Source organism: Pinus tabuliformis, chromosome 5_2 (genome assembly GCF_031772625.1).
Source record: "Pinus tabuliformis cultivar Carrire ecotype Pingquan chromosome 5_2, CPIR1, whole genome shotgun sequence".
Lineage (NCBI taxonomy): Eukaryota > Viridiplantae > Streptophyta > Pinopsida > Pinales > Pinaceae > Pinus > Pinus tabuliformis.
The window spans coordinates 996,320,080-996,336,690 of NC_142306.1; positions in this window are offsets into that span (position 1 = coordinate 996,320,080).

The window sequence follows — 16,611 nt, forward strand, 5'->3', positions numbered from 1 at the left end:
ACAAGGCATAACCTCCTAGCCACATTAGACTAGGATATTCATTTTTCTTAAGAAGTCTATCCCAATCTAGAAAAGGGTTCAACTTATAATGGGTAGACAACCCTTCAAGTACTTTTACAAGCATGAAGGAGACAAGTTCACTCAACAATCTTTTCAAAATTAGGGAGTTTGAAATGAGCTTAAAGAAGACTCCTCTTAGAGGAACGAGTAGTATAGATAATAACAACTAGTTCCGCTAATGATGGAAATGTTCATGAGAAAATGAGGAAAAGAGGCTGGCTAATAGGACCATTCATCGTAGTGGTTCCTCCAAGAAAGGGTAAAACTCCAAGTGAATGCAGATGGTGGACCAATCAAATAATGACGATGGAATAAGGAAACCAAGGCTCATTCTACAAAAATAGGCTGATAAAAAGTGTAAATCACAAGGGATAAAATGGTGGAATTCTCCTAGGGTAAAGCCAAAAATATGACGAAGAAGAGGACACGAGGTTCAGATTCTAGGTCATACCAGGTCAGAAGGAGGAATTCTGAAAAGAAGATAAAATAACTGCATGTGGACCAAAATGACAAGGAGGTGCTAGCTCGGGTATCCATGATCAGGAAAGCTCTACGACGTGAATAAAGGAGAATGTTTATTGTCGCAACTTGATAGGATCAAACCTAAGGCATTAAAAATGACACTGGCGGTCAAAATGAAATAACAACGATGATAATGACATATCCATATATGCCATGATCTAGGTGGATATTGGTGGTCACCCACCTTTTCCACCTAGATCTCTAGTCATTTTTTCTCGTTTCCTTGATTATAGCAACATTTACTATTTTTAGTAGTTCTTTTGGGTCCTGAACTTCCGGAGTTGTTTTGACCCCCTAAATGGCATTTTTTTGAGGTCTATAGCACTGCAACAAATCTTGTAGTACTCAAAGAGATATTTCCAACAAGGTATTGTACACACCAAATGGAGATGATATGACCAAGTTATGACCCGAGAAAGTTGGTTTTCTAACTAACACCAACGGGGCCCACAAACTCTTGGTGTTTCATCTATTGGGTTTAGGGTTTTGGTTGATTAGGGTTTTCCTTTCTTTTTCAATAATAAAGATACCCTTGAGCCTAATTGTAACAAAATTTAGAGGCATGTATCCACCACATCTCTTCTCAGAGATAAGCTACCATCACCTGAGATAGTTTATTTCCATTTTGCATGTAAGCATATTTCAGTTCTTAGATATTAAGGAAATAAAGTTTTATTTTTGCTACATCTCTATATTTATGTTTACATATGTATATTTTAGCATTCTTGCATAAGCACAGATCATGCCAGTAAAATAATCATACCTCAGGCCCATTGTTGTAAATGGGACCTCGAAAAATGAGACTAAAGGAAGGCTCTCCAACTTCTTGCAAAACATGAACTAGAAAAAGAATTAAGAAGAAAAAACCCTCTTAAGCCCAAAAGGTAAAAATGGAATATTCTCAAAGATGCCCAAAAAATATTAGAAAAGCAACCCATACCTCCTCATTTAGTCATTGTGTTTTGGAGAAGGAGAGAACTTCCAAGCTTGTGTGTGATAGTGCAAGGAGGGGCAAGAGGATCCAAAGAAGGACATAAAGAAGTTGTAAGAGAAATCATGGATTTGTGTGAAACAATGTCTTTGGTTGCATGTTAGAAAGGGAGGAATTTTGAATGAAACAATCCAGTTGCTCGCATGTCGTGGTGTGCAAGCGAGTGTAGCCAAAATTTCTCTATTTCAAGGTAGCAGCTGGGGTATAAAGTTTGAATTTTGTTCTATATTTTCTCTAAGTTTTACTTTATGTGATTTTATAGGGATTTTACTCTTGACATTTCATGGCCATGACTGATATTTTTTCTTATGGATGGAAGAAAATCCATGGTGGAATGAAGAGAGAGACACCACAATGAAAATGAGATTTAAGCCACAGGACATCTACCAACAACAAATTCCTTGAGGGATTGTGGATTATTGAAATTATTTATGGTCCCTAGCATGCCCAACCAGACCTTTCTTCTTATTGAAATCATTCATTGGTGGGATGTAGATACTCAACAATTCATTGTTGGTCCATAGTCATTTTCCATGGAAGTGGAAGACATATATTTCCTCATGGGGTTATCAAGGTGGGGAGCTCAAGTGGTATTTAAAGGGGCACAGAGTACCAATGGAGAGACAATCCAAAGTTTTAAGAATCAGCATTCCATGGCAGGGGCACGGAAAGATAAAGACAAGATCCATATTGAGGACATAGAGGGCCTGACCTTGCAGACATTGGTATATATTTTGACTTGCGTAGTTGGCACCTAAGCTCCGTGTATTGTAATGAAACCACATTTGGAGCTATGTATCAGATTTTTAAAACCCACACTATTTAATTGGTGTGAGGGAATGTTGGTGAATTTGAAAGCTCAATTGACGAAGATGAAGAGGGGTAGAAACGAGATTTGTGGCTATGGGATCTCGCTTGTAAGTTTATTTTTCAAAAATATCTCAATAATGAGACCAATTATTTTGTATTATGTGGTTTATCTACCACCAACTGAACCTCAGATGGTGAGGTGGTTCTCTATCATGCCTAGAGAGGATGGAGTACATACTAGCAGTTGGTTCCCTGACACATATTGGAATTGGTTGAGAGAAACCACGTTAGCAGTGGATGACTACCCTTATGATGGAGTAGATTTCTAGGGATATCTAAACATAGTCCTACCCCCTGGAGGGAATTTTGATGACAGAGGTAAAAATAAAATTATTTTTTTCTTTTTACTTTTTAGTTTCTTTTTTGGATTTTTTTTTTTTTTTTTTGGAATGGGCACAAAGTTACTAACATATGGTAACTTGTGATATGCAGATGTGGTGCCCACACACCCTGTAGGTTATTCTCCCCCGAGGAGACATGTACCACATGCCCAAGCCCCAATAGCACCGACAACAGAGATAGCGGATGAGGACGAGGAGTTGTAGGAATTTACACACAATGTTCAAGGATTGACATTAGGTGTTCCTCCAAAGAGTATGGAAGATACCCCTAGACACTAGCAGAGGCATACGGTTGGGGTCAAGTTGGTCGATCGTTGGACCCTTCTACACCACATTCTGAATGGGTTGTTATGTTATCATGAACGGCACTGAGTGGATGCATTAGTATGGGGATGTGTGTTTTCTAGTAGATCTACATATGTATGCCTAGGAAGAGAGGGCCTTAGTTGCCTAATTTTTTAAGTACTTACCCAAACTTTTTTATATATAATAAATTATGATCTCTATTGTGTTTTTTTGTAAATGATGTGTATTTACAATGAATGGTTAATGTATCATGTGCATAGTTAAAACTATTGATGTGACAAATGCCAATTTAATACATAAGTGGCTAACAAATCATCCAATCAGTTTTGGTATCGAGGAATATGATTATAAGAAATGTAATCAAATAAGCATTCCAAGATACATACCCTCAAAAAATAGCGTAGTATATTCAAGTTCCTTACAGAATAGAGATGGTTGAGCTGAGACACTACGAGATGAGAGTCAAACTGAACAACTAGGTGGTGTATGCCAAGGCGACTAGCCTCAATCAGGAGCTCAATAACAAAATTATATTCAGCCAAATTGTTTATGACAGGGAAAAGTCAAATACCCCTATAACTCATAACCACATCAATGGGTGAAAATATGGCCCAAGCAGTGGAAGCAACATTCCGAGTGTAACGGACTGCACCATTTGGAAAGCCTCTATAAGGAAGCGAGGGTGTTGAAATATGTTCATCAAAGACCAAACACATGAATCACACACAAAAACCATGAAAAATGTTGAAGGAAAGAAAAGCAACTTATCACACACAGTGCACACTCTTATATACAATATATGCAAGCGACCATGCAAAGAAACTAAGCATAGTAGTGTTTCAGATAGAGCCCATTTCATGGTTTCGACAGTGGATTCCCTTTGTAATCAACTAACTCATAGGCCCCTTCCTTAAGAACATGTTTAACAATGTAGGGACCATGCCACATGGATTCAAGTTTACCTACCCTCAATTTATCATAGTCTTGGTCGTAAACCAAAACAAGATCACCTTTGGAGAAGACATGAGTCAAACAGATTTATCATATTAGTACTTTATGAATTTTTTATGAGTTTCATTATTAACTAGGGTGAGAAGGAATTATTCATTGAGATGGTTGAGATGTAGGAGACGTTATTCCTTGACCGAAGCGTCATGGAGTAACTTGACAACTAGTTGAAGGGAAGAGATTTAACACTAGATATGGAAAACTGACTCCACTCCATAAACCATTTGGAATGGAGTAAAGCCAGTGGAAGATTTTGTCGAGGTTCGATATGCCCATAAAGCAAAAAATAACATAATATGCCAATTAGATTTATGTCCCCTACCATCTGTTGCAACATGGTTTTCAAATTTCAATTGACAACTTCTACTTGGCCATTAGCTTGAGGATAATAGGGCATTGAATGTTCACGACAAAAACCCAACTTGGCAGCTATTTCCTACATCAGATGATTTTGAAAATGTTTACCATGATCGGTCATGATGTGTTTAGGTACACCAAAACTAGCGATAACATGGTTGAAAAATAATAAGGCAGTAGTATTACCATCATTTAGACGTGTAGGCATGGCCTCAGTCGATTTAGTAAATTAATCAATAACTATGATGATGTAGTGATGACCTTGGGTGGAGGGTGGGTTGCATTGCAAAAAGTCAATTCCCCACTAGGAAAAAGGTCTGACAATAACTATTAGGTGTAATGGGGCAGGATGATTGTGCATTTTGAGAGAAAATGTTTGACAAGGATGGCACCTTTGGAAAGCCGAGATATAGTATTTAAAATGTGAAGGTCAAAAGTACCATGCACGCAAGATTTTTTGAGCAGTGGCAAGCCCAGGTAGACACCCACCAAATGCCCCAGTATGTAAATCATTTAAGACATTTTTATCTTCTTCATGAGTAAGGCATTAATGTAAGACAACGTCAACACTGTGATGGTATAGAGTATCATCAATAATAAGATAGTGTCGAGCTTGATGGCGTATGTGTTGACAGTCATCACAAGATAGTTCTAGTTGAAAACATTGTGTTTGGAGATATAGAAGGACATCTCCATACCAAGGGTCAAAAGTGCTAATGAGGAATAAGGATTCATTAGGAAAAGGATCCATAGCCACAACTTCCTCATCAATGTCAGGCAACTTAGCAAGAAGCTCAATGAGAGCTAAGGATTATTTTGATTTAGCAATAGAGAACTCCAAATTGAACTCTTGGATAATAATAATCTACTTCTATTATTTTCCCCCAATTACTTGAAAGCTAAGAATGTGCTTCATAGGGTTGGAGTAAGTAATAACGATAGTCTTTTGTTGTAAGATATAATTCCTCAATCGTTGTACAAAAATAACGACTGTGAAGGCCAACTTCTCAACATGGAAATAATAAATCTTAGGACTGATTAGGCATTTGCTAAGGTAGTAATTACAATATTCATTGTGCATATCATCTTCTTGGAAAAGGACCATACCTAAGGAATACTCTGAGGCTGCGAGATATAACAAAAAATCTTGGGTGAAGTCAGGAGGACTCAGTAAAGGTGTGAACAATAAATATTATTTAAGATCATCAAATGAATGTTGTGCTTAGTTGTCCCAAATGAAAGTTACTCCTTTCTTCAACAATTGCATAAAGCCTTGGGTAATGTGGATGTAATTGTCAATTAATCATCATAAAAATTGTAAGGGTAAATGATATTCCAAAGGAGCATAATATTGAGATCTTCATAGGCATTTTAAAAGGTAACATCCCACATGAGGTTAACCTTTGGGAACCTGATTCATTGGAGAAGGCATTCAGGGTATTAGAAAATTTGAAAGAACATTTATGGAAATAAGGAAGTCCACCAATCATAATTACAAAGACGTAAGTGGTGTTGCTCCTAGCATTCACAACCTACAAGGTTGACACCACAACAATTGGAATAAAAAAGAGAAAAATGGCTTTGTTACAATTGTGATAACAAATACACTAAAGGTCATAAGTGTGCTAAGAAGAAATTATTTTACATAGATTGTGAAGAGGAGGAAGAAAAGGAACAAGAAACACTAAAAGAAGAGGATATACACTAGGAAACAACCCCAGAAAAAGAATAAATGAATCCGACCATATCTTGTAATGCACTAGAAGGAATTACCATGCCTCAAACTCTCAATATAGAAGGACATATCAAGAAGAAAAATGTAATAGTGTTGATTGATTCAGGTAGTAGCCATAATTTTATTCATTGTAAGATATCCAAGGTATTGAATTGCTTCCTATATCCAACACTAGAGTGTCAACTGATGGTTGAAAATGGAGGAACTATAAATTGCTCTAGAAAGTGCCATAATATCAAGCTAGCCATGGGGGAATATGTGTTGAATAGTCCAATGCTTTCCATTCCAATGGGTGGTGTTGATGTTGTACTAGGAGTCCATTTGTTACAATTTTTGGGTATGAATTCTTTTAATTTTCAAGAACTTTTCTTGAATTTGTTTTGGGAAGGAAAGGAATTTGAATTAAGGGGTATCGCAAGGGAAATAGGAAAGATAATTAGCTCTAATGGCATTGCATAGCTTCTAAAGAAAGAACACCATGCGTAATTGCATAATTATGCTCACTAGAGGTTCAAACATTGAAATCATCTATTTCTCCATATCTCCAAAAAGTCTTGGAAAATCATTCCAAGGTATTTGAGACTCCTAAAGACATCCCACTTATTCATGATCATGATCATGATCATGATATTCATTTTATTATAGGAATTGTTCCTCCAAACATCATGCATTACAGATATCCACATACACAAAAGAGTGAAATTGAACATATGGTTGCAGAAATGCTAGAGGTCGATAATTCAACCTAGTCAAAGTTTTTTCTCTGCTCTAATAGTATTGGTGCAAAAGAAGGATGGATCATGGCACATGTGTCTGGATTATAGGGAGCTAAACAAGCTCACTATTAAAGATAAATTTCCCATTCCTGTCATTGATGAATTGTTGGATGAATTACATGGAGAAATTTACTTTACCAAGTTGGATCTTCATTCAGGATATCATCAAATTAGAATGAAAACTAAAGACATTCCAAAAACAACATTTAGAACTCATGAGGGTCATTATAATTTTTTTGTCATGCCTTTTGGCCTTACCAATGCAACTTCCACATTTCAAGGTTTGATGAATTCCATTTTCAAACCCTTCCTTAGAAAAATTGTGTTAGTATTTTTTGATGATATACTAGTCTACAACAAGTCATGGAAGGATCATATTCAACATCTTGACAGGGTTCTCAAACTATTGGAGGAGAAAAAATTATATTCAAAAACCTCCAAATGTTTCTTTGGAGTGCATGAGGTGGAATATCTAGATCATATTATATATCATGAGGGTGTCAAGGTAGACCCTAAAAAAATTAAAGTCATCTAGGTCATATTATATATCATGAGGGTGTCAAGGTAGACCCTAAAAAAATTAAAGTCATTAAGGAATGGAAAATCCCCCACAAACATAAAGGATCCTCGAGGATTTCTCGGGTTGACAGGGTATTATCGTAATTTTGTTAATAATTATGGGAGAATAACAACACCTCTAACAACATTATTAAATAAATATGCATTTTCTTGGACTACAAAACCAACTAAGGCCTTTGAACATCTTAAAGAGGCAATGTGTGAAGCACCAGTCTTAGCTGTGTTAGACTTCACAAAAACCTTTATTGTGGAATGTGACACCTCAAGAAATGGAAATGATGTTGTTTTAATGCAAGAAGGAAGACCCATTGCTTAAATTCATCCAATCAAAGGAAATTATTTACACAAACCTATTAATGAGAAGGAAATGTTGGCAATACTACATGCACTAAAGCAATGGAGACCTTACCTAATGGGAAGCCACTTCAAGGTAAAAATAGATCATGATAGTCTTAAATAATTTTTGGAACAAATATTATCTTCAGAAGAGAAAAAAAAATGGTCACATAGATGTTTGGTTACAACTTTGAAATCATCTACAAAAAGGGAAGGAAATTTTTGATGTAGATGCACTCTCAACAAAGGATGAGGATGTGGAAGAATTGCTTTGTGCCATTTCTATTATCTGACCAAATTGGATAACTGAAGCAATGGATGAATGGAAGAATGATGAAGTGTGGGCACTCATTCAAAAGTTGTAGCAAGATCCCAATACATCTGATACATTTAGCTGGAAAAATGATTCATTATGGTAGAAAGATCGCTTATATCTTTGTAAGAATTCCCAACTCAAACAAAATATTCTTTTGGAATTTCAAACTTCTCCCTTAAGAGGGCACTTAGGATTTTTTAAAACTTACCACCGGGTCAAGAAGAAATTTTTTTGGGATGGTCTTAAATTTGATATTCAAATGTTTATTGTAGAATTTTTAGTTTTCCAACAAAATAAATTTGAGACAATTAAGACCCCTGGTTAGTTACAACCTTTAGTCATTCCAAGTCAACGTTGGAAGGAGGTCTTAATGGATTTTATTACAGGTTTACCCAAGTCTGAAGGAAAGAGTGTAATAATGGTAGTAGTTGATAGACTTACCAAGTATGCACACTTCTGTGCACTATCTCATCCATTTAAAGCCATTAAAATTTCTATTTCATTTATGTAAACAATTCAAAATCTACATGGAAACCCAAAGATTATTGTAAGCGATAGAGATCCCATTTTCATTGGAAATGTTTGGATGAAATTATTTTCTTCTCTAGGTACTCAATTAGCTCATAGCTCATCTCATCATCCTCAATATAATGGGAAAACTGAGATAGTGAAGAAATATTTGGAAGGATATCTTCATTTCTTTGTATCTAATAAACAAACACAATGTGTCAAGTGGTTACTTCTGGCTGAATGGTGATATAACACTTCCTTCCATACTACTACGAAAATGACCCTATTTATGGCACTTTATGGATATCATCCATCGTCCATCACATCATCTTTAAGAGAAACTTCTAAGGTTGAAGCAGTGGAAGATCACATCAAGCATCAACAACAGATTCTCCAACTCTTAAAGGATAACTTCACTTTAGTGTGGAATCAAATGGAACAATAGGTCGATCAACATCGCAACGAAAGAAGTTTTGATGTAGGTGACTGGGTATTTTTACGGCTACAACCATACAAACAAATGTCCCTCAAGCAAGCTGAGAAGGATAATAAATCATCACCAAATTAATATGGTCCTTCCAAGGTGTTGCAAAAGATTGCTACTATGACATACAAATTGGATCTTTCATCATCTTCTCGAGTGCACACAAATTTCCATGTTTCATGCTTAAAGAAGGTTATTGGTGACAAGATCCCAATTCAAACAATATTGTGAGAACTTGACGAGGAAGGAAAAATCATATTGGAACCTAAACCATTCACGTAAACAAGAACACGACAACTATCATAAGATCAATTTCAGAGTATCTCATCAAGTGGAAGAACATACCCACTAAAGATTCCATAAAGGAGGATGAGAATTTTGTACATAAGCATCCAAAAGGAGAGGGGCATGTTAGGTCTGTATAATACTAGTGTAGCACCTTATTGTTATTGTTAGTTTAACCCCCTTATTATTATTGTTGTGCCCATGTAGTCCCCATATTGTTATTATTGTGCCCCATATAATCCCACTATTGTTATTATTGTGCCCTTACATTATTATTGTTATGTAGGCTTTGATTATATTATGAACCCTTAGAATCCTATATATAGAAAGGAGGCCTTGTCATTTGTATCATTTAATATTTGTTCATTTGTGTAATGTAAATGAGGTTTCCCCCTCGAAGAGGCTAATTTTTAAGTCATTGATCTATCTCTTCATCTCTTTTGTGAGCTGGTTGCATAACATTTGGTATTAGAGCTTTGGATTCTAGGGTTTTGATTATTCAGACAGGTCATCATGGAATTTTAGCTATAACATTTTTTTATGAAGCTTCAGAAGATGAAATTGAAACCACATGGAGCTGAAATATTGGTGAACCTCGTGTACGAATTTCAAATCTTGTCTCACTATATTTTCAGAGATATGATCCAAGGAAGTTAGGGTTTCTGGTAAATGGTTGATTGTGCAATATTGGGAGCACTTTTTAGTTTTAGAAGGGGCCAATAGTAATGTTAACCAACTTGGGCCACTCGTAGTGAACTTGGAGATAGGATATTAAAAGTGTTGTACTTGGGACCAGTTATGTTGGGTGCAAACACGAATGAGTTTGAATGAATGCCATCTTCTTAAAGCAATATACATCACCTTAACAGTTTCACATTTCCCATAGCTTCTCCCAATCACCCAAATCAATGAAAAATATCACCAAGACCTTTGGAAAGTGTACTCATTATTTGTGGAATGGTGAGATGTAATAAGGCCGATATCGATACCAGGTGGGAATTGTTTGATATGCCTTATGATCGAAGCTTGATAGTTTCATAACATCTTTGCTAGCATTGTTTATTTGCTTCTATGGGCAATGTGCCTTAAGTAACTAAGTGGTATTTTGTTTGACAACACAAGATTCATTTCTATTATGGAGAATAGTTATTGGTCTTGTTGTCATGGGTTATGTTGATTTATTTGTTAAATAGTTTGTTGCCTCATTTTGTAATCGTGTTTGTAAAATGGTGCAGAACCAATTAATGACGGAAGAATATAATTAAATTAGTGGTTCTCGATGTTCTTCGATGCCAAGAGAACGTATCGCTAATTTTATTGTGTGTCTATTATACGTTGAGGGATCTTGTTGTGCTTCCATATTCAAGAGAATCAGTTATAGCTTATGTTATGAGATCCATGTGTGTAGAAAATTTAGTTGCATAATTGACTGCTGGATACATTTAGTACCTAGACAAACTCACATTTTGATAGATGGAGTTTGTCCATAGGGTGGTCCAGTGTTGAGATTGTGCTTTGGGATATTGAGAAGCCTTAATTATACAAAGTTTGTCAATGATGGTTAGAGGCATTAATGTTTTAAATGGAGTTTAAGTGACAACTCAAAGATGAGAAAGTGAAGAAAGAGCGGTGTTTGCAAGATTCTAGAGTGAATGTGAGTGCTAATGAAGGTCATCCAGACAAATGTGACTATATGTATGATTCTTGTAATAATATTTGTAATGATGTAATATAAGCATTAAAGGGGAGACTTGGAATAATGATTACAATGATATATAGGTAGGATTGATTTGTTGGTTGTTGGAGTTTTGTTGAGAGATTTTCTCAACAATATTCTCTTTATTTGGAATCTGTTGGATCTCATGAGAAGTATTTATGTGGCTTGTAATTTGGCTTCAAATGTAATATATGAATTGCTTGTGTGCACCATGTGTGCTCCTCAAATTTCTTATTAGTTATGGCTTTTTGGGCATGATATACTCATAAACCATTGTATTGGCCTAAAGTAAAGTGGGGGTAAATCTCCATGGTTAAGAATTTTGATCCAACATTTTTTAAATATACATATATGTTTAATTATATATTAATTTTTTTCTAAATAATAAAATAATGATTTAGTTGGATTTTATGGGTTTTTTTAACTTTAGCAAATATACCATGAAATAAGTGATTTGATTCTTATTATGGATTGATGTTTTTACCAACCATTTAATTTAATTTATATAGTTGCATTCATGTAATAAGATCCTTAACCATGGAGATTCATCATCTACTTTACCATGAAGTTTCTTCACCTACAAATACAAATAACACTTGCATAATTACTTTTGAAATAAATACAAATATTCTGGAATACTTCAAATTCCTACCATCCACTTAATAAATATGATAATTAAATTAAAATTCTAGTAACTTCATTCCAAAATAAACCAACCACAATTAATAATTAAAATAAAAAATAACATTTATTTCACCAATTTAACATTATGATTAGAAATGATTAGAAAAGAGCGTGTGCGTTTTTTATTTGCTTTATTTTTTTTCAATTAGAACCGCCAAGAAAGAAAACTAGCTTTCATTCTAATTAAAGTAAAAATGAAATGCGAATGCGGGTCTGCTGTTAAGTGATCCAAACAATTAAGCAGATGCATCCATCCATCCATTGATATGTAATATGATATAGTTTGATTACAATTAACATGGTAAGAACGACAAATTACCAGCACATATCATCGTACTTGTAACAATCTGCAGATGCATCTGAGAAAAGGAAAGAGTTCGGCACTTCGATGACGCCCGGAGTTCCCCCAAACACTTCAGCGACTCCATCGATCAAGTAAATCATTGCCCATACAATCCATTCATATAAGAATTAAGCATTGTACTGTCTTTTAATAATGTTGGGATCGACGAAGTGTTTGAAGGAACTCGCGGCGTTGAGAACCGGCTGGGAGCGATGATGGCACTGCACAACAAGAGCGATGATGAGCTTCTTAAATATTATTCACCACCGCTGCTGTCCTCAAGGAATTTTAACCACCCGTGTTTAGTTCAAGCGCAAAACTGCGCGTATGTTGATTCAATGTACTTGGACAAAAGTCGATTTGCGCAGACACATTCAATGGATGAGCCTGCTCCACTATGAGCCATTCATCGATATTCTCTCAAGGCCAGCCTGTACAATTTGGATGTTCCTCTTCGTGTTAACTTTTTCGGTGTAGACCACCCACCCTGTGATTCATGGCAGTATGAAAACGATCGGAGACCTTATCTGGTTACGTATTTTTCAAATTTCAAAATATTTCAAAAATCTGTAATTAAATTAAATTGAGCTTATATAAACTATATTTTACAAAACTGGATTTGATGAACTTTTTAAAATAAAACTAAAACCTTTTCTGTACTCATCAATCAAATTAAATTCAGCTGATACAAACTATGGTTTCCAAAACTGCACTTTCATGAAGTGACTTTTTAAATAAAACTAAATCTTTTTTTAATGTAGCAGTCGATATAAAATTCCATTAAAGTTAGGTAATTTAAAAGTTTAGTATTGGAAAGTTACTAAAAACTCAAACCGTGGAACAATTGGGCCAAATCTAAAAATTAAACTGTTTTGTGGAGAAATAGTTTGATAATGGTAATGATTCGTGTCAGGCCAGGGTAACTCCAGCAATTGAACGAGAGAAAACACTGATTGATATATTATTCATTAGCTAGTACTTTATTTATACAAATACAAAACGGATCAGTTCATCTTCTAGATGACTGTCCGGCTTCACCTCATCCGTTTCGGATTAGGTGTCAACATTCCCCCCCTTAATCTGAAGGGATGTTGGTGAGTCCAAGCATCATTCTGAATCTTTCAAGCTTTTCTCTTCTAAGCGCTTTGGTGAAGATGTTTGCAATTTGCTCGTTTGTGGAACAATGACGGAGATGGATTGTTTTGGCCTCAACATGATGTCGGATCAGATGATATTTAGTATTGATGTGCTTAGTACGATCATGGAACTTTGGGTTCTTGGCCAACTTTATTGCAGATGTGTTATCAATCATGAGTGGAGTAGATTGTATTTGTTTTACTTGCAAATCTTCAAGAATTTTCCTGAGCCACACAATTTCTTTCGTTGCTTCAGCTGCTGCCACGTATTCTGCTTCTGTTGTGGAATCTGCTGGTACTGATTGTTTGCGTGATCTCCAGGAGACAGCTCCTAATCCAAGACTCATAGCATATCCTGAAGTAGATACCCCAGTTTCTTTGTCTCCATCGAAGTCTGAATCAGAGTATCCAATCAAGTTGAAGTCGTCCACCTGTGTATACTTGATTCCAAGGTCTTGAGTTCCCTTCAAGTACCTTAGAACTCTTTTTGCAGCAGACCAATGTCCCTCACAAGGCTTTTGCATAAACCTGGAGAGGATTCCAACAGCAAATGAAATGTCTGGTCTGGTAGTAGTGAGGTAGATGAGACTTCCTACAAGCTGTCTATACTTTGTTGCATCCTCAAATTCCTTTCCTTCAGTGGATGTGAGCTTCAAGTTTTGTTCCATTGGAGTAGAAAGGGGATTGCACTCTGTCATGCCAAATCTGTATAACAAATCTCCAATGTATTTCTTTTGAGAAAGAAATATGGACTTTGGATGTTGGATTACTTCAATGCCAAGATAGTAATGAACATAGCCCAAATCAGTCATTTCAAAAAAATTTCCTAATTCTTTCTTTATGGATGCAATATAGCTTTCATTGTTCCCTGTCATTAAAAGATCATCTACATATACCACAAGATATACAACTGTTTTGCCAACTTTCTTGACAAATAAAGTTGCATCATCAAGATCAAAATGATTGAAGTTGAGTTTCAGAAGATGCTCAGTTAGTTTTTCATACCAGGCTCGTGGTGCTTGTTTGAGGCCATACAAGGACTTCACAAGTTTGCATACTTTGTGTTCATGTCCTTTCACAGCAAATCCTTCAGGCTGGGACATAAAAACATTCTCTTTTAGATCTCCATTCAAGAATGTAGTTTTTACATCCATTTGATGGACTTTCCAACCGTTCTGAGCAGCTAGTGCAAAGAATGTCCAGATGGTGGCCCATTTTGCTGTGGGAGCAAAAGTTTCCTCATAATCGACCCCTTCCTTATGTGCAAAACCTTTTGCCACAAGCCTAGCTTTGTGCTTGTCAAGTGAGCCATCAGCTTTGTACTTGTTCTTGTAGACCCACTTGCAGCCAATTGGTTTGGTTCCAAATGGAGGATCAACCAGCTTCCAAGTGCCATTCTTTATGAGGGCATCATACTCCTTCTGCATCGCTTCTTTCCATTCATCATGAGAAGCAGCTTCTTTGAAGGAAGTTGGTTCAAAATCTGTAGACAAGTTCAATTCACAATCATAAGTAACATCCATATCAACAGGTGAATTAGAATTATCTACATCACCTCCATCTTGTCGGTTTGAATTTCTGGTTCCTGTTTTTCCAATTTCATTAGGATGAACACTTTCAAGTGTCTTTGTCAGCCACTTTGGGGGACCTTTCTGAGATGGTCCAGGCTATTCTGTTGATGGAGTTGGGTCTGAATCAAGATTGAGTCTCCCAATTCTATCAATTACATCACTTAAAGTATCATCCGTTGTTGGAGTGTCATGCAGGGGAGATTGTTCTTCAGAAGAAGATTCCACATGTTGATCTAGTATAGGAATCCCCCCTTCAAGATGTGGAATCTGATTATCAAACTCTTGAAATGATTTTGGTTTTGTGAATCTATCCAAGCGATCAAGTTGCCGCTCAACAACACTGTCAGATTTGGATGATTCAAGAAAAATGACATCTCTAGATAAAACAAACTTTTTATTTACTTCATCATAAAGGCAGTATGCTTTAGATGTGTTTGAATACCCCAGGAAGATACACTTACGACTTCTAGCACCAAGTTTGTTTCTATGTACCTTTGGTATTAAAGCATAACAGGTGGAACCAAATATCCTGAGATGTTTTACCGAAGGAACATGTCCATACCACAATTCATAAGGAGTCTTGTTTCTTATAGCACTAGATGGACATCTATTCTTTATATATGCAGCACATAGAACAGCATTAGCCCAAAACATTGTCTTTACATTTTTGAAGAAAAGCATGGATCGTACCATATTCAAAATTGTTCTGTTCATTCTTTCAGCTACACCATTCTGTTGAGGATTATAAGGCACAATTGTTTGATGTTTAATCCCATGTTGGCGAAGATAGTGTTCAAATTCATTTGATGTATATTCTTTTCCATTATCAGTGCGAATAGACCCAATATGAGATTGTGCATCATTTTCAATCCACTTATGAAAATTCTTGAATGTTTGAAAAGCATCAGATTTGTTCTTCAATAAATAAACCCAACACATTCTGGTGTAATCATCAATAAATGTCATGATATACTTATTTCCATTTGCAGAAGGAATAGGCATTGGACCACATAAATCTGAATGAATAAGTTCAAGCTTCCTATGTGCTCTTGAATGTGAATCATGAAAACACTGTTTGCTATGCTTTCCTAGAATGCAAGCATCACATTGTTTATGTTTTCTAGGAATTGTAGGCAAACCAGCAACACCATTTTTCTTCAACAAGCGGAGACTATCATAGTTTAGATGTCCAAATCTAGCATGCCATAATAAACTTGATGGAAGTGTACCTTCATCATGATGAGAAATATATGAAAAATGTTGTGCATGAGCAGAGGTTCCTTGCAGTTTAAGAAGTCTTTCTTCTTCTATACCCCTCATGACAAGTGAATGGTCAGATGCCTTTCTTACCTCAAGCTTTCCATCAAACATATGAATGGAGTGACCTTGCTGGCGGATGTGGACCAGGGACAGCAAGTTTCTCTTGAGTTGTGGGAGATATAGAACATGATCCAGAAGAAAGTCAGGAAGACCAGGCAGTTTAAGCCTGACTGTGCCAAGCCCTGATGGCTTGATTTTTGACTGATCTGCAAAGTATACTGCTCCATCAACATTATCAGTGAAATCTTCAAAAAAATCTTTCCTATGAGTCATATGACAAGTTGCTCCTGAATCAAGCAACCAGTCATTTTTCGACGAAGTAAGTGAAGCATTAAACAGATCTTCATTTACTCCAATGTTACAT